Source organism: Talpa occidentalis, unplaced genomic scaffold, assembly GCF_014898055.3.
Source record: "Talpa occidentalis isolate TD23 unplaced genomic scaffold, MPIMG_talOcc4v2.1 talOcc4.2, whole genome shotgun sequence".
NCBI lineage: Eukaryota > Metazoa > Chordata > Mammalia > Eulipotyphla > Talpidae > Talpa > Talpa occidentalis.
Genome location: NW_023602073.1, coordinates 95,039,370 through 95,065,403, shown reverse-complemented (window position 1 = coordinate 95,065,403; position 26,034 = coordinate 95,039,370). Strand labels below are relative to the sequence as shown.

At 35.3% G+C, this 26,034-nt stretch overlaps 1 protein-coding gene across 4 annotated transcripts in view; it reads left to right on the top strand.

Annotated features, from left to right (window-relative positions):
* The window catches only part of RNGTT (RNA guanylyltransferase and 5'-phosphatase), a 296,605-nt gene that overhangs the window by 265,438 nt on the left and 5,133 nt on the right, over positions 1-26,034 (top strand). Inside the window, exon 15 of one of the 4 annotated variants that reach the window (XR_008553280.1) lies at positions 10,538-10,653. The exons of the other annotated variants lie outside the window; for them this stretch is intronic. The gene's annotated coding sequence lies outside the window, so the exon portion shown is untranslated. The remainder of the gene's footprint in view (positions 1-10,537; positions 10,654-26,034) is intronic. 4 annotated transcript variants of the gene reach the window in all.

The window sequence follows — 26,034 nt, the reverse complement described above, 5'->3', positions numbered from 1 at the left end:
ATAACATGGTACTTATCATGTGTTCTTTTCCTACCAGTATTTTACTTCCAAAGGGGACTAGTTCTCTGACTTGAGTTTCAAAGGCAGTAGTAAACATATAAATATAAAAGATTAGATCTAAAACGACTATTGCTGAATTCATGTTTCTGATATTGTCGCAATTTCTGCTTTAGATTTATATTAGACATTAAAAGTTATATATTTCACTTCTGTTCCCACAAAAAGAGATGTAATTTCTCCAGCAGTGAATAGTCAGTTATAAAGCAATATTCAGTTTTTGCCTCACTGCATCCAGAAAGTAAGATGGGTCATCAGCAGATGTTACTGGAGCCATCCAAGAAAATACTGCCAGGATTCTGCTCTTGCTATGTCTGCTCAAACTACCATGGTCTCAATAGGCACTGCTAAGGTGTTTCCATAAGCTTCCTTGAATGGCTTGTCCACGTCCGCAGAAATTATGCTAGATAGCTCTGTATATTTTTAAAAAGAAAGAAAGAAAGAAAACACTTTAAAAAATGGAATTCATTTGTTTTCTTGCCTAATAAAATTAAAAAAAAAAAACAAAACAAAACAAACAAGAACTTCCAAACCCCCGAATGCAGACACTGTAGTAAAGATTCATTTCATGTGTTCCATGGTCATGATTCAGGCAATTAGGAAAGCTCCAGACTGACTAGTGTTCTCCTTGTTGATTCTTTAAGAACTCTGTGTCTTTAAAGTCTGTGACAGACTCTGGAACTCTGAGACTAGATGTTGCAAATCCATATAAGTTGCCAGATTTTGTAATCAGAAGGATTAAAGTACAACCTTCAGAATTTTCAGACTGCTACAGTGACACCCTGTCATAAATAAATATTGTGGGGCATGGGTAGGAGGGATTGTTGATTTTCTAAGACAGGAATAAAGAAATATAGTCAAGTACATCTAAAAATAGTTATATTTAAATAGTGAACTAAATATTTGTTTCAAATATTCCAAAAGTTCATTCTCTACAGAATTATTTGCCAGTAAGTAAAAATGACAAGTTTGTAGTTAAGAAATTCACAAACTACTAAATGCAGTAAAATTTAAGGTTTGGAGAAACTTACAAATTAAACATTGCAAATACAAATCAGCATTGAGGTATCATTTGGATATTTACAGTGTCACTAAAATATTTTAAATATTAATATTTAAATTCATTCTACAGTGTCAGCACATCAGAACATTTCTAATACCCTGGAAATAGCCCTGCAAGTGCTCATTCATCTGCTAAAGTAATGTGTAGTTTCTGATATTAAAGTACTTTTAATTAAGTTTCTTGCTAAGATTTAATCCTGACAATAGTTGAAATATTAGCAATAAACGTATTTTTTATATATAGTCTTATTTTAAAAATTAATCTGTCCAGAATTTCTGTAGATAGATAATAGTGATATTTTTTATTTACTATACAGAATTTCTCAATAGATCACAATAATTTAGAATCAGATTTGATTTTCTAAGTCTTAGTTATTAATAAAAACAGATATGTAGTGTGAAATTCATTTCGTACTAAGTTTTTTGGGAGTAGGGTCATGGTAGGCTGAGACTTTGAAAAGCAAATACCATAAAAATATTGAAATTTAATGTATAATATGATTTTTCATTATATCAGCAGATGTTATAACCATATTGGTGTCCCCTGGAAATCTCCTCTTCTTTTCTTCTTAGTATTGGTTAACTTTCTAGCATGAAAAATGGAAATAGAATTTATTTACTAAACCAAAAGTATGAACAGTTAGTACTGGTATCAAGCAAAAAAAAAAAAAAAAAAACCTGTTAGCCATCATTTGTTGAGCACTTTGTGCCATACACTGTTCTAATTCCCAACCTATAACATGTAGATACATTGAGCATTTCTAGTTTTATAGGTCAGGAGAACATGAAAGCTGAGTAACAACCCCAGGTTAACTTGGATATACAGTTAAATTATATTGCCTCCTGTTAGAGTATTATTTTAGTGTGTACTTTTTTGAACTGATTAGGTATTATTTATGTAGCATTATCATATACATCATATACTATATAATTATAGTCCTTGAAGCCCTTCTGAGGTTTGCTTGTACAATAGGCCAAAATTAGCTTATATAATAATGATATAATACTTATAAAGACACTAACTGAACTCAGTGACTTAACCAGATGAATGTGGTTTCACTATAAGAATCAAGATAGAATCATTTGGGTTCATTTACATAAAAAGAGGTGAAACCATAAAAAAAAAAATCAAACTTACAGTCTCACCTTTGTGACTTATTTAATCATTATTGAGTGTTTATGTTCATTAGCTGTTAATAACAAGAGCTGAGTTCATGTATTGGGAACAATTTGTGAATCTATGAGATATTAAAAGGCTTCTAACTACAGTATCATTTGATATAATTATCAAGTATTTTCTGTTCCCAAAGCATCTAATTTGAAGTTCATTGTGTCACATATTTCTCCTTAAGCTATCATATTTTTAGAAGGGCCAACTGTACTTCTTGTTTTTCTTTTGTATTAAATACTTTTAGTTTTACCTTTTTTTAATATCCAAGAGATTTGGGTAAAACTATTAGTTTTTTTTTTTTTTTTAATATTTTCAGCTGCTTAATTTCTTTTAAAGATTTATTTATTTATTTATACAAGCACTGGGTACAGTCAGAAGTGCTGGAGGGTGAGAGAATTCACCAGAGCCAGAGCAGGGAGCAGAGCAGGCAGAAGGACCGAGGTACACTGCTCAGGGGAGCAGCGGGCGGCAGGAGAGGTCTGCGTGCCATGTGGGACCCTCCTCCGGTGGCCGGGGAGCAGCCGGGGATCCAACCGGCGCTGCAGAGGCTGCGGGCAGCTTCGCAACCCAGTGCTAAACCACTGCGCCACCGGGGAGGCCCAACTATTAGTTATTACTTTGAAACAGTGTCTAGAAATCTACTTTAAGATGGAACCAGCTTATATATGAACAAGTCACCTGTGAAATTTGAGTGTTCTGATTAGCTCACAAAGGAAAAAATTAGTATCTTATTTACAAGTTTTTTTTTAAGCAGGCATTGCAGTTTGGTAGATACAACGAAAAACAATTTCTCATTTTCTGGCTGAAAGTTGAGTATGCTTTGTGAGCATAACTGGTATTAAAACATTTTAATGTTTTTCAAGATCAGTGTTTGGAGGCATTTTGATGACTAAGGGCTGATTTTAGCTGCAAAAAGAATTATAGCAGAATTACAAGGAGCAGGAACAGATGTTTTTAAGTTTCAGGATGAGTAGGTTGGTTGCATAGCACAAGGGTAATTGGATGATGTAAAAGCAGGGAGATGTTCTTGGGTAGATTTTGGTTTAGCAAAAGGATGAATGAAATAAGGTAATAGCCACATGATATAGACCATTAAATGTCTCAAAGGGGAAATTTCTAGAATGGAATGAAGCTACATGAGGAAAAGGTAGAAATTGTGTTGGTGAACTATTTCATGTTATTACATATATCAAAAGATATAGACCCCTAGGCTTTTTTAGGAGTCATTCTATTCATAATAGTAAGCCCTTAAGTTTGATGATGATTTTGCCTTTACTGGCCTAAATGATTTATTAAATCAGTAAAATTATGAAAAATTTTAGTTTGAATTCCAAATATTTTTTTAATTTTTTTAAAAAGATTTATTTATTTTTATACAAGAGCTGGGGTACAGGCCAGAGGCGTGGGAGAGTGAGAGGATTTACCAAAAACAGAGCGGGGAGCAGAATAAGCAGAAGGACCAAAATACACTACTGAGGGGAGCAGCGGGCGCAACAAGAGAGGTCTGCCCCGCCATGTGGGACTCTCCCTGGCTGGCTGGGAATTGAACCGACACTGCAGAGGCTGGGGACAGCTTCACAGTGCTGCACTCAACCTGCTGCGCCACTGGGGAGGCCCTGAATTCCAAATATTCTCAATAGATTTACCTTATTGGAGGCCTGGTCTCCAGTCCGCTCTGATGACAGGAATTAGCGTCCTTCTGAATATCTTTCCTCCGCAAACCTTCCATTCCTGCTTAATCTCTATTTTAGGCATTATGATCCTTGCTAGCATAAATTTATCCTCTGATGTATGGCCTCAAAACCTTTCATAAGTTTGCTCTATAGGAGTTTGCTTTTTTTCATTTTTAAATTATCACTGACAATGGCTTCCTATTGTCCAAATGTAAATCTTTGTTTCCTGTCCGATCATACTCTGGTTTCCCTTAATTCCTACTCCTCTTTACTGTTTACAATTCCCTAGGCTGTCCATACTGTATATTTTCCTATCTCAAAACTTAACTGCTTGTCAAAAACAAATATCAATTAAGTAGGTATGTACAAGGCATTTTGGCAAAGACTAAAGATATTAAGATTAATAATACATTTTATCTGCCCCTAATTTTTTATAGTCTAGTTGGTGAGATGGAAGAAATCTCTTTTTATAAAGTTAATATACAACACAGGGTGGGGTGTGATGTATCAAAAGTTGAGAAAGAACTGTGGATGGGGGCAGTTGAGGTTAGATTCACAAAGGAAGTAAGAATTGTGCAATCTTCTCAATTATTTGAATAGCAGGGGTGTGTGTGTGTGTGTGTTATGTGTATGTGTTTTTATGCCCTGTAGGAATAGAATGATGACAGAAAAAAAATATACTAAGTGTGGAGCTGTAAAGACTTGCCTTAAGTATAACAGCAAATGTTTATGTAAGGAAGTAATAGGAGATATGGTTAAAGAGGTAAATTGGTGTTAGAGAATTAAAAGAAAAAGCAACAGTGAACTAACAGCAAGACTACACAGACCTCTATAAGAATTTCTACATTGGAATCAGTGGAAACAATAATACCTTTTAAGAGCATATTAAAATTTTAGGTATGAACCAAGCTCAGTGTAAAAACTGACATTTTCTTCATAACTCCTCAGTATTTCAGATGACTTAATTAGTAAGAGTGGTTACTGACATTGACAATCACACAACGTTCCTGGATTGTAAAGTCTTAACTGTCAGGTTATAAAATATTTCATATCATTTTCATGTTGTTGAAGTGTTAGTTTTTAAGAGATACAAAGACATAAAATTAATATAAAAATAGTTCAAATTAATGTTTCTATTTGTTGTTTCTGACATTGTGTTGCTGCTCAAGTTGAACTGTTACTTGTGACAGGAAGGGAATGCACTAGGGAATCTTTCTTAGTATTACTAGGTATTGTTTGATGCTGACAGTTCAAGTCATACAAAATTCTGCCTTCCCATAGCTGTTATTTCAGTTATGGTCATCTGTTTCAAGTCTTGAGAAGTTAAGATTAAGTCTGTTAGACTAATTTTTTCACAGGAGAATTGTGTTCTGGAAAAGACAACAGATTGATTGGTTCAAGTTTGTTCACTGCAAATTTTTATTGTGAGAAAGAAATCAGTTCATTGCTATGGAAGGTGATAATTACCCTTTGTTGTATTCACAGCTTCAGAGTTAGCTTCAAAATCCTGACTTTAAAAATATTACACCAAGTCTATTATTTAGTTAAAAATTAATAATTATAAATAATAAATAAGTAAATCTAAAAGTTTGGCTCCTATATTTTACCATTTTCATTAAACATTTAGTGTTTCTATATGGTAATATAGAAGCAGAAATCTGTACTGTGGTGATATACTACCCAGTAATAGAATATGTATGTTCCTGGTTCTATATATATATATGCCTTCTTTTGGAAATAATAATCTTTGACATTATTTTAAAAGCTAGATATTGTGTTCAGATTAATAATAATTAAAAAAAACCAGCTCTGGCATAAGTGGAATTATAACATTTAACATTATAACATTATTACATTATAACATATAACATTATAACATTATAACAATTTTAATTCTATTAGGTGTAGAAAATAATAAGGTGTTTTTATAAAGAGCAAAATAAATTATTTTTATTGAGCACATATTTATGTACCCAGGACATCTAAGGCCGACTAATATTATAGTAGTCTTACAAGGTAAATATTATTTGTACTTACGGATGAGAAAATATAGTCATAAAGGGATTAATAACCAGTAGATGATATAATTAGGACTGGATTTTTTTTTTTTTTTTTTCAGATTTTTCTGGCTCCCTGAGCTTACTCTCTTTGTTCTTACAGTGTTGTTTTTGTGTAAATATTGCTGACTTGAATTTCTCATTTGAGAATGTTGATCAAGTGTTTCAAGGGAGTCAGCTGATACAAGATTGCATTGAAAAGTATAAACTGTATAGAAACATAGTGTAATGACTTCAGTTACCCAATAGGATCAACATTAAATGAAACATTTTCTATGTAGTTTTTTTAAGCAAATACTTGGTTTTTTTTTTTTTATGTATTAGAAATCTCCCTACCTTATGTAATTTATACAACTTTTATTTTGAGTAACATCTTAGACTACTTACCTATACTTTAATAAAGTGATGACCTCAGGAATTGCACTGCCTCTAAAGTCATTTACTTCCTCAGAAAGTGGCCCAAGATGGTTAAGTTCTTGTGCTGATGATTTGCTGTCAGCTGTCATTTCTCAAAATCACATTCTGGTAGTTTCTTTCTTGCTGCGTCTAATTTTTTTTTCTGCAAGTAACTTGAAATTTATAGGTAAAATCGGGATATTAAACTTAAGTCAGTAACCTTAATTTGCACTCAGTTAAATTTATCTGTAGGTTTTGACCAGTGGTCCTCGAGATGCATCTGCATCTTCCTGGAAAAGCTTATTACTTTGATTCACTGACATTTTGTTTCTGTTTTCCTTTTTTTGATGAAGGTGTACTAATTTGTCTTTTTTTCCCCTTAAGGCACTCCCACACTAGTGTTGGTATTTTATTTAAAAGACCTACATACTTACTCTTTATTTCTTTCAATTACATGCATTGCTCTGTGAGCCTAAATACTTTAATGTGATGCTACTTACTGGCAGTGTTTGTGAATACAGCCAAGAAGACAATAAGCATCAGCGGATCATTCAAAAAGAATGTTACTTCATTTGCAATGTTTTTTTTTTTTCTTCCATGAGCCAGAGGCTTTTACTCAGTCTCCCTTTCTTCACTGTGGCAGTAACTGATGTCTGTTACTGCTACTCCCGGCCATACCAAGTGTTATAAAACAGCTTGAAACTCAAAATGATTCTCTTTCCAACTTACCTGACACATGTATTTCTTCAAGCTTCCCCAGCAAAACGACTGGACAAGTTCTGTTTTCTCTTGCTTTGTAGTCAGTGCCTTACAGGGCTTTTCACTTTTGTCATAGTAGTACAGTGTGACATATGATCCATCTGCAGATTTGGATACTTTGCGTGTCTCTGAAACACAGCATTCATCTCTACTATCTCTAGCACGAGTGCTTATGGTATATAATCATGGTGGCAGTGTCTTTCAACTTCACCAGGCTTCATCTTAAAGAAAACGTGGTAGTTTCAATAGAGGCAAGGACCTTTTCTACCCAGCAAGGAACATGCTAATGGCAGATTCCAGGTACTGTCATAAAAGCAATATATTATTATTAAGAAAAATCTCTTAAAGAATGGTTTTATCTGTTTTACAGTCAATAAAGGGGAATTTAACTGAGTTTTTACTTTGTAGACTCACAACTTAAGCATATGATGTTGAGTTTTCCTGAATATACAAATAATTTGTATTCAGAAATAAGTCAAACTTAATGCCACAGCCTAGTCATGGTCATTTATAACTGTGGAATAATAGTCTGCAGATGACTCTTAAACCTCAGTTTTGAATCTTCAAATGCCTGCTGGAGAATTATATTATGACTATTTCAACATCATTTCAGATTCATTCATTTGTATTATTTATTCTTTATTGTGAATACTGAATGACTGACACATATTATACATCATTCAGTCATTAAGCTCATATTCATTAATCACCCACTATGTACCAAGTACTTTGATAGGCAATCAAAGTACTAGAATTAGAGTAGTAAATAAAACTGATATGGTCCCTACCCTCATGGAGTTTACTGTGTAATGTTTAAGTCTTCTGACTGAAAAAGTACTCCATGAGTCATGAATAATATGATAGCGAAAATAAAGGTTGGATGGATGGCAAGGGTGGCTAGCTCTTGTCTAATTAGTTGAGGAAGGCCTCCCAATTGAAGTCACCTTCAAGCAAAGAAGGAAAGGGGGTGAAGGAGTTAGATATACTCTTTGCTGTTTGTTTTCTCTTTGCCTCAGTTTCCTCATTTGTAAAGTGGACTTACCAAGAGAAAACTAAATTAATTAATGTATGTGAAGCACTTAGAGCTAGCCCTTAACTTCATCACCTTTGGCATCATCACCTTTTTTTTTTGAGCATTTACCAACTGCTGGATATTTTTCAGCATTGTGGTATAATTCAGAAATGAAAAATATAATCAAGATATGTTTAGAAATTGCTGAAAAGCCAAGAATAATACAGTAAGAACCATAAGTATGATGTGAGCCAATTTCTGGGAAGGAACAATCCTTTCTTCTGGGAGTGGCATATGATTTATGTCAGTTACTTGGCAAATAATTATATACTACCTGTGAAGTCTTTTATTTTGTATTCTTATTTACTTCTTAAGATTTCACATGTGTATATCTTAACTTGCACTGAAATTTTCTTGCTTGAATTAAGCAATTTTTCTTGCTTAATAATATATTGCTTTTATGACAGTGCCTGGAATCTGCCATTAGCATGGTCCTCATTGGGTAGAAAAGGTCCTTGCCTCTATTGAAAGTACCACGTTTTCTTTAAGATGAAGCCTGGTGAAGTTGAAAGATACTGCTACCATGATCATATACCATAAGCACTCATGCTAGAGATATTAGAGATGAACGTAGTATTTGCTTGAATTGAGAAATGTATCTCACAGGCTGAAATATTTGAGTAGTAGATGATTTGTATGTTATTGAGTAGTCTTGGAAACCTACTAAAATTTTACTTATACAAAAACCTCATAACTGCTGTATACCTTTATGATAATGCTTTTAGAAGGATTACTTATAGATTAAGAAATATATACTGCCTCCTCCAAAATGAAAAATGTTGACCGTATTCTTCATTGAAACCCCATGTGTTGATTCCACCAACTGTCTGTTTTAATATTTTGTTGTGATAAAGAAACATCCTTCATGGCATTTTTGAAATGTATTACCATATTAAAATGAAAAAAATAAAGTCAAAATTGGTGATCATTTAAGATTTTTTTTGTTTGGTGATAGCAAAAGTAACATCATTCACTTTTGCTGGTATAAAATAAGCTCAGCAGACAGTTACATATTTCAACAAATTGAAGTTTTCAAAATGTTGCCTACATTTTCCTCTTGAGAGAAAACAGTTATTGTGTAGCAAATAGCATATTGTAGCTTTTGAGAAAAATGTGTATTAAAGACATCTGTAAAGGCTGGAAAGTGCTTCTGCTTAACTGGTAAGAGACCAGTGTGAACATCTCAAGTTTTGCAGCCAATAGTATCTGACATTTTATTTATTGGAATCTCTTGCCTTTATGTTTTAATACAGTATATTTGTGATTAGATGTAAGCTTTTCTTTAAAACTTGAGGGATAAAATTATTTTTTCAGTAAACAGGTATTTCTTTCCCACTTAGGTGAAACATTGAATTTATCATAGCAAACAGTGTGTATTATAGATTATGTCATCCAAACAAAAAAGGAGATTAATGGATATTTTAGTTAAGGGTGGTCTTCAGAAATTCCCTAGAAATAGGTTTGCATGGATGAGGCATAAATTAATTTGCCAGCCTTGACAAAACTGAATCCTAAAACCATCCATATACATATGACAGTCACTTCTAGAGAGTAATTAGCTTGCTATAAATACAAGAGATTTCCTGTGAGAAAATTGCTCACTATGTAACCAATGGAAAAATTTGGCAGATTAAAGAAAAAGTTTATTTTATCCAAAAGAATGGAATCCTTCAGTTTTTTTAGTGTGTTTTGGTTCTTGTGTTTTTTGCTTAGATTAAATTCAACTGAAATGTGGCAGGCTGGTGTGTGAGATGTGTTTATGTCCGTTATGGGTGTGGGATTACCTTTCCTAATTAGTTTTTAGAAATCTTTATGGAAATTTTTTTCATGAATCTATTAAAATGCACAGGGATGATTTGCCATTCAGTTGATAAGCAAACTAATCTCTGGACCTTAGGACAGACTTAACTAAACAAATCTGGTGGGGTTCCATCTGATTTATATACTTTGGTGGATGTACCTTGATTATTTATCTATAAAATAGGAGTGGCAATGTCTGCTTCTTAGAGTTATTGTATGAATTGTGTAGAGTAGTGTGGCTAAAGCATCCAGCATAATTATCAAGTTTATAAAAATTATTTCAAAAAATTTTGTTTGCTTTTACCTCCATGACACCTTCCCCAAGGCATTTAATAAACCATCTCAAATAAGGGCCATTTTCTTTTATTACCTTGTGATCAAGTCATTAGGATCCTCAGATGTAATTTCTTTGTACATTTTTCTTTCTTATGAGAAGTTGGGAAAGCAAAGAATTAAACCTCAGGATATGTATTTTGAATATTTGTTACAGGGGATTGGGTTCCTAAAATTTGATACACCTCTTCTGAAAAAGTGGGACACATGCTGTGCTTAGAATTCCTGGCTGTGACACAGAATTCCAATTTAAGGAGACGTTTTGAGCTCAAGGTATTGTTTTTCAAACTAGGTTTTAATTCATACATAGCCTCATGGAATAGCCATCATTTTCCAGGCTGACAAAGAAAAAAATAAGTCAGATAGCCAGTTATTTGTATTCATCTACTGTCATGAATAGTTATATCCTAAAGCATACATTAAGAGTGAACCACATGGAATTTAATTTGTTTTTTTTTGTTGTTGTTGTTTTTGTTTCAAATGGGTGTTGAAGGAAATGGAATAGAAAATTCTTCTGTTCATGTAATGCATTATCGTGTTTTCCTATATAAGTTGAGTGCAGAATAACCCCAGGAAATAGCAGGCAAGTAGACAGAGTTGAGTTTCCTGATGGCTACCAAATGATTTACGTAGTCTCAGCAGCAACCATTTGGCAGGTTCCAGTCATTGTGCTCCAGATGATGGAACTTAGTACTGAATCACGTAGAGGAGTGTCACAGAGGACCTACAAATGGGGCAGCATGGAGCACAACACTCCTCTCCAGGGCACCTGAGTCAGACTTTTAATCTGGTTCTTCCTGAGCTGAAGTTCTTTATATTCTCCCATATTACTGCCTCCTAGATTGTCTTTTGGCAAGATGAGAAAGATAGTACACAGCATTTCCCCTAAATTCCATGCTATGTAGTTACAGTGTAGAAGTAAAAAGGAAAAAGTGTGGTATGTTGGAAGGAACTTAGAATTGGGTATGAGATTTGGGGTTCTCATCTTTGTCTAAATTTTCTTAAATTAAAAATATGGTTTTCCATTAAATTATGTTTGTTTGAAAGCTTCTAAAATGTCTGAATTTTGTAAACACTGTGACTTCATGGTACTATATATATATCTGCTTCTCCTTACCAATTTAACCTACTTTATCAATGGTTGATAGGTTAACTAGCAATAATAAATTGAAACCACTCTAAAACAGTCTTCCTTGTAGAGTAAGATTCACAATAAGCTAGGTCTAAGAAACCAACCATACCAGCTTCCCTGAGAGAAATAGTTCTATTCCAAGGTAATCAACGATGTTTTTACCAGCTAGAGCTGTCAGATGATGTCTTCCTTCTCATTCAGCAGGGCAGGTGCTAGATATAACCCTGATCCCAGAATTATGGTTGTTTTCTTGTTGCTACAAATGTGCTCCCACCTACCTCCCCCCAAAGGAGGCTCTTTTGATATATCAGAAAATGACTGCCGAACAAATATTTGTTGTATAATGATCTTTATCTCTTAAAAAGGAGAATGTGCTCCATTTCATGCCAAAGTGCAGGTGCTGGTTGAATCTGTGATGTAGTTTCAGATACCAGAGTAAATACAAGAAACTACAAGTCCTATATCTGAAGATCTAGGCTATAAATAAAAATAATCACATACATCCAGAGGATAAAAATAAAGTATATTGTGCAGTGTGGTGTAGAGGAAAGACTGCAGGCCGATAATCAAGAATGTAGGATTCTGTTCCTGAATCTGTCATTTTCTGACTGCATTGGCAAATGTGTACGTGTGCACTGAGGGCTGGGTTTTGTACATTCTTCTAGGCCTTGGAAGGTTCAAAATTGAAAGACAAGCTTTCTGTATCTAACCTATCCTCAACTGGTAGGTGTGCTGTGTTCCATTTCTGGCAGAATTTTAGAGGTTTTTTTTTTTTGGTATCTAAATATCAGCTACATTTGAAAAGCTCTGGACTTGTGTTTTGCAGCCCTCCCAGGCTGGGGAGGTTCATTGTCAGTTCTCTCAGATGAAATAATAATTTTTGGAGCCTTGGGTAGATTTTTACAGGCTTTTAATGCTTGAATCTGGGGGCAGACCAGCTTTCTCTCAGTATTTCCCTGGCTCTCTCATCTGTCTACCTCAGCGTGACACCGCCCTTATATACCATTGCGCCTTGGCACGGGTGTCCCCATTTACATATACGCAGGCCCCATGCTCTCTGGGCCCAGGTGTCCATAATTACAGGTCTGCGGGCAACAGCGCAGGTGCTGGTCATAGGTGCTAATGGTGGGAGGTGGGGGAACCTGATTTTTTTTAACTCATTGCCCCTACATCTTGGTATTTAAAATCTGAGAATAAAGTACATGCTTCATATGCATACATATATACTTACAAGCACACACATCCTGGACATAGAAAATAAATACAAAGGAATGAATTTTTTTCTCTATATATTCCTTCCCTGTTTATCTAGGCATTTTATGTTTTTCTGCCTAATAAAGAAAAAAAGAATGGATGAAAGGGTGAGCCTAGTATATTACTACTGACACTTAATCCTAATTCTCCATCCGCTGGTAGTATTTTTTTCTTCCTGTGGGAGTTTTTCCTCCAAAATTCTACCTCCTGTTATAGTAACCTTCTCTCTCTCTCTCCCTCTGTTAAAGAGTGTGAGAACTGTTAATAATAACAACAATAATATATAAATAATGAAATATCTCATTTTTAAATTTTACTCTGTCAACTATCACTTCTCTCTGTGCTTTCCATTTCCCCTTACATATTAAATATTTACCAGGATTTTATATTTTTTCCTGTTATATTTTATTTTCTGTATTTTTTTTTCTTTTGCAAAAATAGCTTCTCTAAAATTCTCTCATAATATTACTTTTCCTAGTGGATAATCAAGGGAACCTCCAACTTTGAATTTACATCTTATTAGCAAGCTCTTCATTAAGTCATCTGTTGGCTCATTAATAAAGTGATAAATTATTAAGACTTGAAGCCAACCCTTTGTGCATTTCAGGGCAGACTCTCAATGGTTTGTCATATGTCTTTTCTCAGTTTTTAGCCTTCCAGCTTTTTGTAATCCTGTTGAATAATTTTGTGCAACCTACTCTGAACTAATAGCAAGTCATGTTTCTTGAGACAATACAAAAGTATTAAGACTTTTATTGTGGAAAAGAGATGGAAAATAATTTTAAGAAGGAAATGTAGGCTCATTTCAGACTGGCAGACTGGAAAGCAGAAGCGTATTTTGAATTCATCCTAACTTACATGGGTCCTAATTCACTATTCAAAATAGGAATCATGCAAAATTAGCCCACAAGAGTATGAAGCATTACATCTATAAAGGTATTTGAATTCCTATCAGTGGAGCTATGTAAATGAATTACTTATTTAAAATTTGCTTATATACAATATATATTATCTAGCACTTCTATTTGTACACTTGATGCAAAAGGGAATGATGCATTTATCTCTTTTTCATACTGTGAACAATATTGATAAATGCTGGGTGAATGTGCATTATCTTTCATATTATGGGAAAGCAGAAAATTCTTTATAGTGAATATGATGCAATAGGATGCCTTAACTATTTTCTTCCCATCTAGCATAAAAATGCATGATAGGTGGCTTGCTTGCTTACTTTCTCCTCCTGATTCCTCCCTCAGGTCTCCCCAGTAGCTAACATTTTATTTCTTCTCACTAGGAGTCATAGAAACCACATCCACAAAGGTAGGAGGAGCCTAATTTTATGTGGCAGTATAGTTACAGGGACTTCTACTGAGAAAGCTATGGTTGATCCATTTACCAATTACCTATGTGACTGGGTCATTAGGTTGGGCTTATTCTATTTTGGTTCTGTTTTGTATTTTACACAAAGTACATAACTTTTCATGCATATATAGATGTGAAAAATTGAGTTGAGCATGTACTATATGTGAGAAGCTGTGTTAAAATTCCATTCTGATTGAGCTTATTTTCAAACTGGAGATATAGAGAATTCAATAGGTCTTTCTAAGATAAATGGAAGAATGAGGTATTATGGGAGTGTATCAATGAAGCACAAGATCCTGTGGGCAGCGAGAAATCTTCCAGAGAAAGTGATCCTGGTAAAGAGAAGTTGCTAGCTAGAGGAGAACAACAGATGGTTTCAGAGGGAAGAGTAAGTAAAAAGGCCCACTGTGAGACAGTGTGGTCAGTCCAGGGGATGACAGCAATTTAATAATGTTTGGAATGGTCTGGAATCTGATGTCATTTCTGTAATTTCTTTGAGTAATGTTCATCAAGGGTTTTTTCCCCCTTTAATCAGCACATATTTATTGAATATCTATATATGTTCATTGGGATCTTGCAGTGAACAAAAGCCCCTTTGTTTTGTTCACTCAAAGCATTTATCATCCAATGGGAGAGAATGTAAACAGAAGGAAAAAATTGTATGCTAAAATAATATATAACATATCATGTGCTATTTTAGGAGCTGACAAACCTAAGCCCGGTTCTCTAGAGAAAAATGTCATCTGAAGTCAAGATCAGATCTTTGTCAGTATGGTTTGCCTAAGAGACTGCGGAGGAGAGGAGTGAGAGAGTCATTGCCTGATCAGGGCGGCCTTTTCTTGGGAAAGGGGGTGGAAAGGAAAGGTGGAAGGACCCATGGAGGGGTTGAGGGGAAGGGTCTAGTTTGGTTTGCTGAGTAGGAAGACTACTACCCTGAGATCTGTTTTCATTTTTCTTGTAATTTGAGACTAGAAAAGGTAAAATGCCTTCCCTACTTCCTCACTAGTCGCTTGAAATTTGTCCATGATTCTCTTGGTATATTTTGTGAGATTTTGGCCGTTGGTCTTCAGAATAACGTGGTGAATCTCAGTCCATTTTGTTTGGTTTTGTTTTAATGAAATAGAAAATAGCAGAAGTATATCAAGTCAGGAAACAAGTTGTTTTATGAAACATGTCTGTTTCTGTAGTATGTTGGGATAGAAAGTGTTTTTTTTTTTTTATATTAAATCAACTGGGTCAAACATTTTTCACCTTTTGGTGAAACTTGTAAGACTACATGTTAAAATTTTACCTGCAAGTTTCTCTCTTTTTATTAAGATTATCTTGTTAAACTCCAGAATCAGTGCCCAAGACTGATATGTCAGCAGTCTTGACCCTTATTCTAACTCTGCCCTTAAAGAGCCATATGCTTAAAAAAAAAAAAAAAAAAAAAAAAAAGCCATATGCTTTGGGCAAATTAAAGACTTTCTGTGAACCTCTTTTTCATTCTAAAAAGAGAGTTGGCCTGGGTGACTGCTTATGGTCTCTTCTAACCAAGATTCTGGACTTCATACTCTGTCTAAGGCAGTTGGGTATAAAGTCTTAAAGTTCATTGAACATTTGCACAGACCTTTTATCAGTTCCAAAAGGTGTTCCTGTTACATGGCAGGGTGAAGGGCACCCTCAGCCCCCAAACTTCCTGCTCTAAAATACGTTCTGCTACCCGCCTCATCAAGGCAAAACATACTCTAGTGCATAAGACCTTCAATGGAAAGGAACTTTCCATTAATACAATTAATATGCAATAAAGAGAAGAGAAGGGAAAGAATAGATAAGATAGTTTCCACATAAAACATCCAAAGTTACTCATCCCCTCAGGGGCAAATGCCCGGCAAGACAGGATTGGCTCAAAGCAGAACCACTGAAGCCCAAAAGCTTGGCTCAAGTCTAAGGCGCCTTCTGGTGGGGAAAGGGGTAGAAGGGGCCAGGCAAGTCTGGGATGAAATGATCAAAATAAAGACAAAAGCTGCCATTGTCAACCACCCCACAGGTCTCTCACTCATGTCTATTTCCAGTGTTTCCTTCCATGTCCACCAAGTCCCTGGTACAGGTCCAAGGCCAAGAAGCAAATGCAGCTTCTTCACATGTCTCTTTGCTCCATGTGCCTCCTCCAGGTCTCCTTCTTGCTCTCTTCTTCTCTCTTCTTGCTCTCAGCTTCTCTTCCTCCCTGCTCAGCGCCACCCTTCCTTGGGTGTGGCGGAGAACCTGGAACCTCCCCTTTCCCTGGGGACACCCTGATACAGTCCCAGGAGTAAAAACAAAAGCCTGAAGAAAAAAATTATGTATGGGTAACTACCATATCATTCTGGTTCTTGACAGTATGTGCTTGTCCTTCCCCCTAAAAAGTGCACCTGTGTGCACATAGGTCCTGTGAATGAAATAATAAGCATTTGACTTGGCACTTGTGTAGTAGAGCGTTAAAAAAAAAAGCTGAGTTGAGAAAATGTTGCTTGAGATCCCAACCCCTATGCTGGACGTTTTGTGGACTGTGCACAAAAGTAAGGAGGGCTTATGTCCTTCAGGGAAATTGATATTTTGGGCCAAAGGGAAACCTTTTAACCCTGTTACCCATTTTCAGTTATTGAATCTGCGTATATTATAAGCAGTCCTTTCTTTGTAAGATGCAGAATGACAGACGGTATCTTCCAGGTACCTTTTTCCCTCACTTAGTGCAGTAGGCAACATAAGGTACAGAGTGTCCAGCCTTATCCTCTCTGGTTCCACAGAACTGTTTTAGCCAGTTCATGTATGTGTTTGGGTATTTAGGATTCCATGCAGGCGCTCACCTTTATTTTTAGATAGTGGCAATAAAACTAAGTGCAGCAAAATAGTACATGTTACAAACTAAGTTAAAATCCTCAAGGAACTCTCTCTGCTTTTAGCAGTTTCTTCATGTTATGAAGCACAGAAACGTGTGGTCCCCAGAAAGACAGAGTAGCTAACATCTCCATTTGGGGCATTGTTAGACAGTTCTGTTGACACAGGAATACATTTCACATGATTATCATAAAATTGTGGCCTGGAAATTGAGCGGCCATGGTGCTGCATTTCAGACTTGCATTTATAATAAGCTGTAATAAAGTAAACATTTTAAATGGATATAAGAATAGGCATTACTTGCGATCACAAATGTGTGTTCAATTGAAGTGCTTTTGAAGCTCAATTTAACAAAGCAAACAAGTTTCCTGGCATTATTAACATAATTGTTCTCATGGTTGGGTTTTGATTTCTAAAAAGTTATTTAAGAAAAAAAGTCTCTAAAAAGAAAATCAAAAGAAAATGTAACTAAGAATGATCCTGTTTTTCTTTATCATGTCAGATTGGGAAAAAAAAGTCCCAAATGTTCATTCTGCCACTTTTCCTAACTTGCCAAATCATTGCCAGTTGGGTTAATTCAGAGTTCATTTTCATGATTAATTTGGGGTTAAATTCAGCTGTTTGCTCTGCCATCAGCAGGCTTTGGAGTGGAGCTCCACAACATTCATCTGCTAGTCAAATCCAGGCTTTGCAATAGTAAAAACAGAGACTTCCCCCCCTCTCCTTTTCAAAGTGCAGAAAAGGGCTGGTAATCCATTTAAAGCGAAGTTGGGGGGAAGCATGCCTATCTGTAGGTAAATTTTACACCAAGACTTTCATTCTTGGAATATTCCAATAGCAAAAATGAAAATGATAGTGTAACATCTGAAGTGTGGTGGCAAGACAGTTTAAACAGTGATAATTTGGAGCCTCTGGGCACAGAACAGTACCAGGAGGTGATCACCATGTCTTCTGTGGCAGCTGGCAGCTGGCAAACAAAGCAGATGATATAGTGTTCTCAGCTTGTTACTTTCCAACACTCCACAGTGTTCTCCAATTTTGAATAACCCCCTAAAACAAACATCCTTCCTGTATAGTCATTCGTCTGGAGCAGATGATCATGTAGCTCTAGACACAGAATGTGCACTGGGCACAGCAGTCTATAGCGTGGAAGCCCTGGGAACTCAAGGTGGCAGGTGTACTGGCCTATAAGTTGGCACAGGCACAGCATAGCATTCGTATGAGGAGCACTCTCACTCTTAAAAGACTCACTTCGTCATTTCTATTTTTCATGGAGTTGGGCCGACTTAGTTAAATTAGAGAGAGGCACAACAGTTGTGTGAGAATATCCTAGGAAAACTGATGATTTAAAAGCATTCCTACCAATTATCTATATATATTATTTTTTTTAAATACCAAGATTGTCCTAGATGATTTTTAGAGGAAAGGTGAATGGTCACTTGACCTCATTTATCCTAACACTTAATTTTAAGTAATATGTCTTCATAAACTCTGTATCCCACATAAACACATATTAAATAATAATTTCTTTCCTAATATGTAACCACAGATACCCTATTCAGAATGGACCCTCTGAGTAGTGAATGTCCAAAGAAGTGGGGTGTTTTTTACCCATGTGATATTTACCTTTGGTCTTTATTCTACTAAGAGATGTCACAGATATTCCCCTTAGCCTCACAAGTACAGGACTAGAACAGAAACTTAAGGGAGTGTGGTGGGTGAGGGAAGGAGCAATTATATGTAAAATTTAATCTTCAGGAATTTTGAGTAGTGAAAATTCTGATCTCTCAAAGATTGGGCAGACACTGGTAATGTAGAAATCTTTGGATAATAGCCAGTTGGAGATTTTTAGGTTGCATTTTACTTATATGCATTATTCTTTGCAGATTTTTCTTTTCCCCTAAGTTTGAAAATGAAGCAATAAACCAAAAGCCAGAATTAAAAAAGATTTTTTTTTTAAACAGCATCTTTTTTTTTTTTTTAAAGATTTATTTATTTATTTATACAAGCACTGGGTACAGTCAGAAGCGCGGGAGGGTGAGAGGATTCACCGAGCCAGAGCTGGGAGCAGAGCAGGCAGAAGGACTGAAGTACACTGCTGAGGGGAGCAGCGGGCGGCAGGAGAGGTCTGCGCGCCATGTGGGACCCTCCTCTAGTGGCTGGGGAGCATCCGGGGATCGAACCCGCACTGCAGAGGCTGCAGGCAGCTTCGCAACCCAGCGCTCAACCACTGCGCTACTGGGGAGGCCCTAAAAAAGATTGTTTTAAATCACTGGAGCCTACTAAAAATTTAAATGACTCTCATCATCACTGAAATCTTTCTTTGTTGTATGTTACTCAGCTGATAAGCACTTTATCTCCATTTTACATACCTGGCTTACAACACTTCAAACTTTGTGTCTCTATATCCTTTCCCTACTCCTTTTAAGGTTTCTTCTACTTTGTTCTCCCTCAATTCTTCCCAAACCTGTCTTCTCCAAACTAGTACTAGCCAACCCCATAACACTTGAGGTTTATAGGGGTTTCTGTTTGTTTTTTCTCTCTTGTTTATTTTAGAAGGTTATATTGCATTCAACTTAACATGACCTAGTAGAGTTCACATGTCTCCTTTAGTTTGTGGTGACATTAGCTCTTTGGTTTAGCTATTAAGTAATTTCTTGATTAGGACTGAAAGATAATAAAATTTCCTTTTCCTGTAGAGTGTTGAATTTCCCAGATAATGCCAAGAGATAGTGTGATGTAGACCTCTAGATCTAAACACAGCCATAAAAGAATTAAATACTTAAATATTGATCCTTAATTTCCTCATTATTATAAGATGTAGAAAGAATGTACATGAAGTGCCCTGCGCAGTGCAGCCTACATAACAGGTTTTTAATAAATGTTAGTTCCCCACGAGAGAAAAACACTCTGCCATTAGTTTTAAAGGTAAACATCTCTGCAAATAAAATATCTTGAGTAAAAACATTAAGTTAATTTTGAGTACAAGATGCTAAAATAATGAATTTGCTTTTTTCCCCTAGTTTTATACCTCCTCAGTGCCTAAATGTTCACACATTTAAAGATACACTAATTAGAAGAAGTAATGGGGGATGTACTTGAATATTTCAGAATAAAAGTTTTTGATTTGATCATCCCCAAGTTTCCTATGAGCTCCAAAATACTGGGTTTTATGAAAGGTAACTGTTTCTGAGGGGATTGGGGGGAATTCTCCCCCTTTTTTGAGAAAGGCATTTTAGGGTGTGATACTTGATGTAAATAATGTGTGATGCTTGATGTAAATAATTTATTGTTTCATTTTTTTGAAACCTTAGCATCTTTTTAGTCTTTTATGTCCTCAATACTGGAGGTGGTGAGTTATATACACACCTATATAATGTGTATCATTCAAAGAATACATAGAGACAAAATGGAACCCTAGGGTTCTGAGCTACTTTATTATATCACTCTGTATTATGTAATACAGAGTCAATAAGTCCAGGATTTCTTTTTCAAAGAAGAAATATAGTCGTTGAGAAAACATTGAGAGAATAGAATGTTTTGTGCATGGCAAAGAGTAAAAGAATAATTCCAAAGAGCCAATTGGACATAGCCGAGGCAGGTTGCAGCTGCTTTGGGCAAAAAGTCTCAGAGTCTGAAAGGGATCTTGGCGAGTTTCATTTGCTCATATGGATCCTGATTGTCACGAGAGCATTATATTAAACCAAGGAGTTCAGTGCAGCTAAGCTAATGATTCAGAGGTGTGAGTCCATCTAGGCCATAGTGCCTGTTATTGCTACCAGAGCAAATTGACTTTAAAGGAAAGAGAGTTTATTCTTGAAGATGATCAAATGGGAAATTCTTTTTGTTGGTGTTCCAAGTAGTAGGAGGAGCAGGAAGGAAATCATTTACTATTGTAGCCTTTTAGTTTATTACTGCCTGCCGCATAGATCTATCTAAAGGACAATTCTCTCGAGGTCTCTGTAAAAAGGGGGCAGTTAAGGGCCTCCCCTGGTGGCGCAGCGGTTGAGCCCTGGGTTGCAAGGCTGCCCGCAGCCTCTGCAGCACCAATTTGATCCCCAGCCACCGGCGAGGGTCCCACCAAAAAAAAGGGGGGGGGGCAGTTAAATAGTTGGGCTTTAAACAGGTGAGAGAAAGCAGACAGTTGTATGTAAACAGCACAGATTCCTAAAGGAATTTTAAACATGAGCATTACTGGATCCAAATTGTTTGTAAGTCCTTGAACTCTGAAGTAAATTTGAACTGTGCATTGACATATTAATGAGTGGTCTACCTCAGACATCAGATTCAGTGATTGTGAACTTTTAAAAGCATATTTTATGATCATTAAAGTGATTTTTAAAGTTAGGTTTCCTGTCATAAATAGACCATTTATCAAATTCAAGTTGATAAATACACTGTATGAATAATTTGCTTTGGTTGTGGGACAGAGGTCTTAAAACAACATCAGATAAGTCTGTTATCCATACTTCTCACTATTTAGAAAAAAATAGTTGGTTGTATATCATTTTATTACCCTAAGCAAAAACTGAATCCATGATCTCCTTATAATTCTCATCAGGCTTGATACTAAATGGATGGTGAACAATATATTGTGCCATATAGTTTAGTGCCCTATTTAATAAGCTATTACCATTACCTTACCTTACCTTACCTGGCAGAGCTGCCTGTTTTAGCCACATGACCTTTTCTTTTGCTAGTCATGCCCATAGAAAGGTTGTTCGATTCAATAATGGTTTCGCATTTAGTCTAGAAATCAGACAAAAGCTTTGCAGCTGTGAAATGCATCCCATTTTAAAATTAACCTATTGTAAATTCTTAATGATTGAGAAATTCTGCAATTTGCTGTGATTTGTGGTTTGTGCTGCAACTAGAATAGCAAATAGCAAAGATGATGCAGGTCAAAATAGCGTGCATTTGGAAAAAGTAAAGGAAAAGAAACTTGATAAGCAATATGCTTGGTACAAGTTAATACACAGTGTCCTTCTGCCCTTCATCTTTCACACATCACTTGGTCTCCCACCCACAGACTCTCCCAAGTGGAATGTAATCCTTGGAAATTATCACTTACGTTACAGTTTATTATATAGGCAGTAAAATTGTTCACAAGTGTAGTCTACCGTCCCCTCATTTAATACTATTTCAATCAGGAGCCTATATTCTTAGGAAAAAGGAGGGCACAGAGTTTTTATTCACAAAAACCTGGAATTTGAATTTGAATTCTAAGACAAACTAGTGCTGTGTCCTCATGCATGTTATTTAAACTACTCAGGCTTCAGATTCCACATCTGAAAATCTCATTGGATTCCTATGCGGATTAAACTCGATACTGTATCATAAAACCTAGAAAGGGATGAAGTATGTTAATTACTATGAACCCCAACCAAGTTACTTAACAGTTAAAAAAAAAATCCCACGTGACACCTCCCCTTTGTAATTAACTGCTTCCTCCCACACCTAGACTCTGCAACCACTGATCTTGTCATGTGCATGGGAGCATTTACTCTGTAGATTTTTAAGGTTAACTTGGCGTGCTGCATTCAAAACTTTTCTGTTTGTGTTTATCAATACTTTATCAATTATTCTTGTTATTGGATGATAACCCAGTAATGGCTATGCCAAAATTTGTTTATATTTTCACCAGTCGAAGAGTATTTAAGTCATTTCCAATTTGGGGAGATTATGAATAAAGCTACTATTAAGCATTTGTATTCAGATTTTTAGGTGAACATGTTTTCATTTCTCTCAGATAAATGCTTAGGAGTGGGGGTGCTGGCTTTTTTGGTAAATGTATGTTTCATTCTTTAATGACACTGCCTGTTTTCCAAAGTGGTTATACCATTTTGCATTCCCACTAACAGTGTGTGACAGTTCAGATAATTTGCATTGTAACTCAACACTTAATGTCAATATTTATTTAGATATTCTCATAGGTATATACTAACATTTCATTGTCATTTTAATTTGTAATTTCCTAATCACTAAGTATGTGTTAAGCATATTTTTATGTGCTTATTTTTCATACATATATTTTCTTTGGTGAAGCATCTGTTCAGATAGTTTGTCCATTTTTCAGTTGGGTTTTTTTTTTATTATTGAATTTTAAAGAGTTCTTTATGCACTTGGTATATAAGCTTGTTGTCAGATAGGTGATTTGCTGATACTTTATCCTGTGTTTTTTCATTCTTTTAACAATATTTTTAGCAGAGTACATGTTTTAAATATTGATACTATTTATCAACTTTTTGCTTAGATCATTCTCTTGGTTTTCTTTCTAAGAAATTTTGCCTAACCATAGGTCACAAAGATTTTCTTCTTACATCTTCTTTTAGAAGTTTTATAGTTTTAAGTTTGGGTGGTTTTTCCATTTTGAGTTAATTTTTATGTAAATTGAAGGAGATTTAACTACGCTAAGCTTAGGTTTCTGTGCCTATGAAAGGGCATTAATAAAATTTCTCCCTCATAAGATTGTGGTGCAAATTAATGATATTATGTGTGTAGCCCACTAATTTATAATGTTTAATAGATGCTAAGTATGCAATAAATTATTAACATTTATCCATATAAAGATGAGCCATACAGTTCTAGAAATGATTGATATTGCGAGAAAGTAGATGCTAAAAATAAATAAGAAAAAATGGGAGCAAGTTAAAAGAATACAGCAGCCAACCTGAGAGAGTTCTCTGAGCGTGGTCAAAAGAGTAAGAATTTATGCAAAATAATAAAATGGCAGCAGTACTTCATTATAAACCAAAGAAGAAAATAAATATACATGAGTCCATATGAATATAAACAAGTAAATAAGGGAGGAGAGATGAATCTTGCTTACAGAAGAAATCCAGAAGAAATCGAGAAATCAGAAGAAATAGAGAAAGTAAAAAATCCCATTAGAACACCATTGTAGTGATTGCTGCAGGCAAGATTCATGGAAAATGCTAAAGTGAATGAGTGAAACCTCAAGGAAAAGTGGGATATTTGTATACCTTCAAAATATCTCCCAAGAAACTTACTAGATTCTGTGGTAGTTTTAATAAATGTTCAAATGTCTTTGTTTCCAGACAGTGGAGCTTAATTTCCTTATCCTCCAATGAGCATGGGACTCACAACTAGTCAATACAATATGGAAAGGGAAAAAATAGTAACTTTGCAATTGAGAAATCTGGCAACTACCATTCTAACCATATGACTGGGTTCACATCCCCAGTAATAAATCATTTTGATATCATCTATCCTCAGATATGAGAAGGGCGTTTTACCTCTTTGGCATTCTTCCCCCAAATCCATAATCAGAATTTCCCAACTTGAGAAACATTCTATAAAATAATCTGACTAGTAGCCTTCAAAAGTGTCAAGAAAAGCAGAGACTGAGGAGACATGATGACTAAATGCAATGTGTGTTCCTGGATTGGAAACTGATAAAAATACTCATTTCTTGGAGTTGATAAATGCACCACGACATATAAAATACCACCATTAGAGAAGCTGGGTGACAGGAATACTGGAACTCTCTGTTTTATCTTTAAAACTTTCTGAAAATCTAGAATTATTTTAGCATTAAAAGTTAAAAAGAAAAGTCACTGCTTGCTTTTTGGTCTCAAGATATTTGTTACTTTAAAATCTCTCCAGGGCAGATTCATTCAGAGAAATCCTACCCATCCACCCCTGCCAAGCCTTTGTGTGGTCATTCTGTGAAACGAAGATGAGCCCTTGATAGCTAAACAGCTCTCTCCAAGTGGGGACAGTAAATTCTAAAGGCTCTGTCCAACACTAGAAATAAGAACACATCTTTGGGCCTGCCCTGTGCAGCAGGTCAGTTCAGCCAATGCAGATCATTTGTCTTTTGTGACTTGGTTACATTCCCAGCTCTTAGGCTATAAAAAGTAGCTGCCTCTGTTTTGGGTCCTTCCTTCTAGGTGTTATCATTGAATTGCTAATTAAAAATCTTCACAGATACTAGATTCAGTTTCATCTGAGTGTTTCTTAACTCCAGGTAATTGGTAGATCAAATACAGTTAAAAAAAAAAAAAAGTGTGGTACCCAATAAGATGGATATTTGGGAAAAAAAAGTCTTTCATATAAAATATACTATATATTGCTCATTTTTCAAAACCAGTAAAATTTCATTAATTCAGTGTAATTATGGATACAGATATGAAATCCTGACTTATAAATATTTTATCCTTATTACTTTCAAACTCTCATTAACTCAAACTAGGATAACCGGGTTGATTAAAGTAGGCCTAAAGCAGTCCTGTTTTAGTAAATAATAATATGTAATTGACTGAGGATGATTATTGTCATAGTAACAAATTAGAATTTGGACACTAAAATTAAACTCCTCCCCTACATGTCAATCATTCTCTTGATCTGATTATTAATGAAAACTGCCTTTGATTTGTGCACAGTCAAGAGGTATTCTTTTCATCAGTTCAATATATTTTATTACCTAACCAAATGAATACCTATAGTTTGTCTATCTGGGGAATATAACTGGTGATATCAGTGAAGAATGATGTAATATTCTTGAACATGGAAATCCATTTAGATTAGTAGAGTGATAGGAGTGTGCATTTTCTGAGATGCTGTTTCCTGGATTATTGGATTGTTAATGCATACCCAAGTAGATACACAGATACTTAATAATACTGCTTAATTGCTCTGGCTAGGTAGAGGAACACATGGTTTATAGCAGTTCTGTAAACTAGGAACACAGGAATGATAAGCTATATGATAAAGACTTATTACATTTGCTAGTCAGTAATGAGTGTAGACTGCATTGTTGATAGCAAACCGTTTTTGTTTAATGCATTTGATATAACTTTCTTGATAGCTGTTTTCAAAGTGTAACCTTGCCATGTATCATCCTGGTTCTTTACTAATTTGCTTGTAGAGGTTTTTTTTTTTTTTTTTTTAAAGCAGTGTTTAATTTCTTGATTTTATATTCAATTGGCTGCTGTGTGCTAGGCATTCATATTTTTTCTTCCAGTGTCCCAGTAAGTTAGAAACTCCTTTGCCTATTTTAGAAATTAGGGAATGAAGACTCTGAAAAG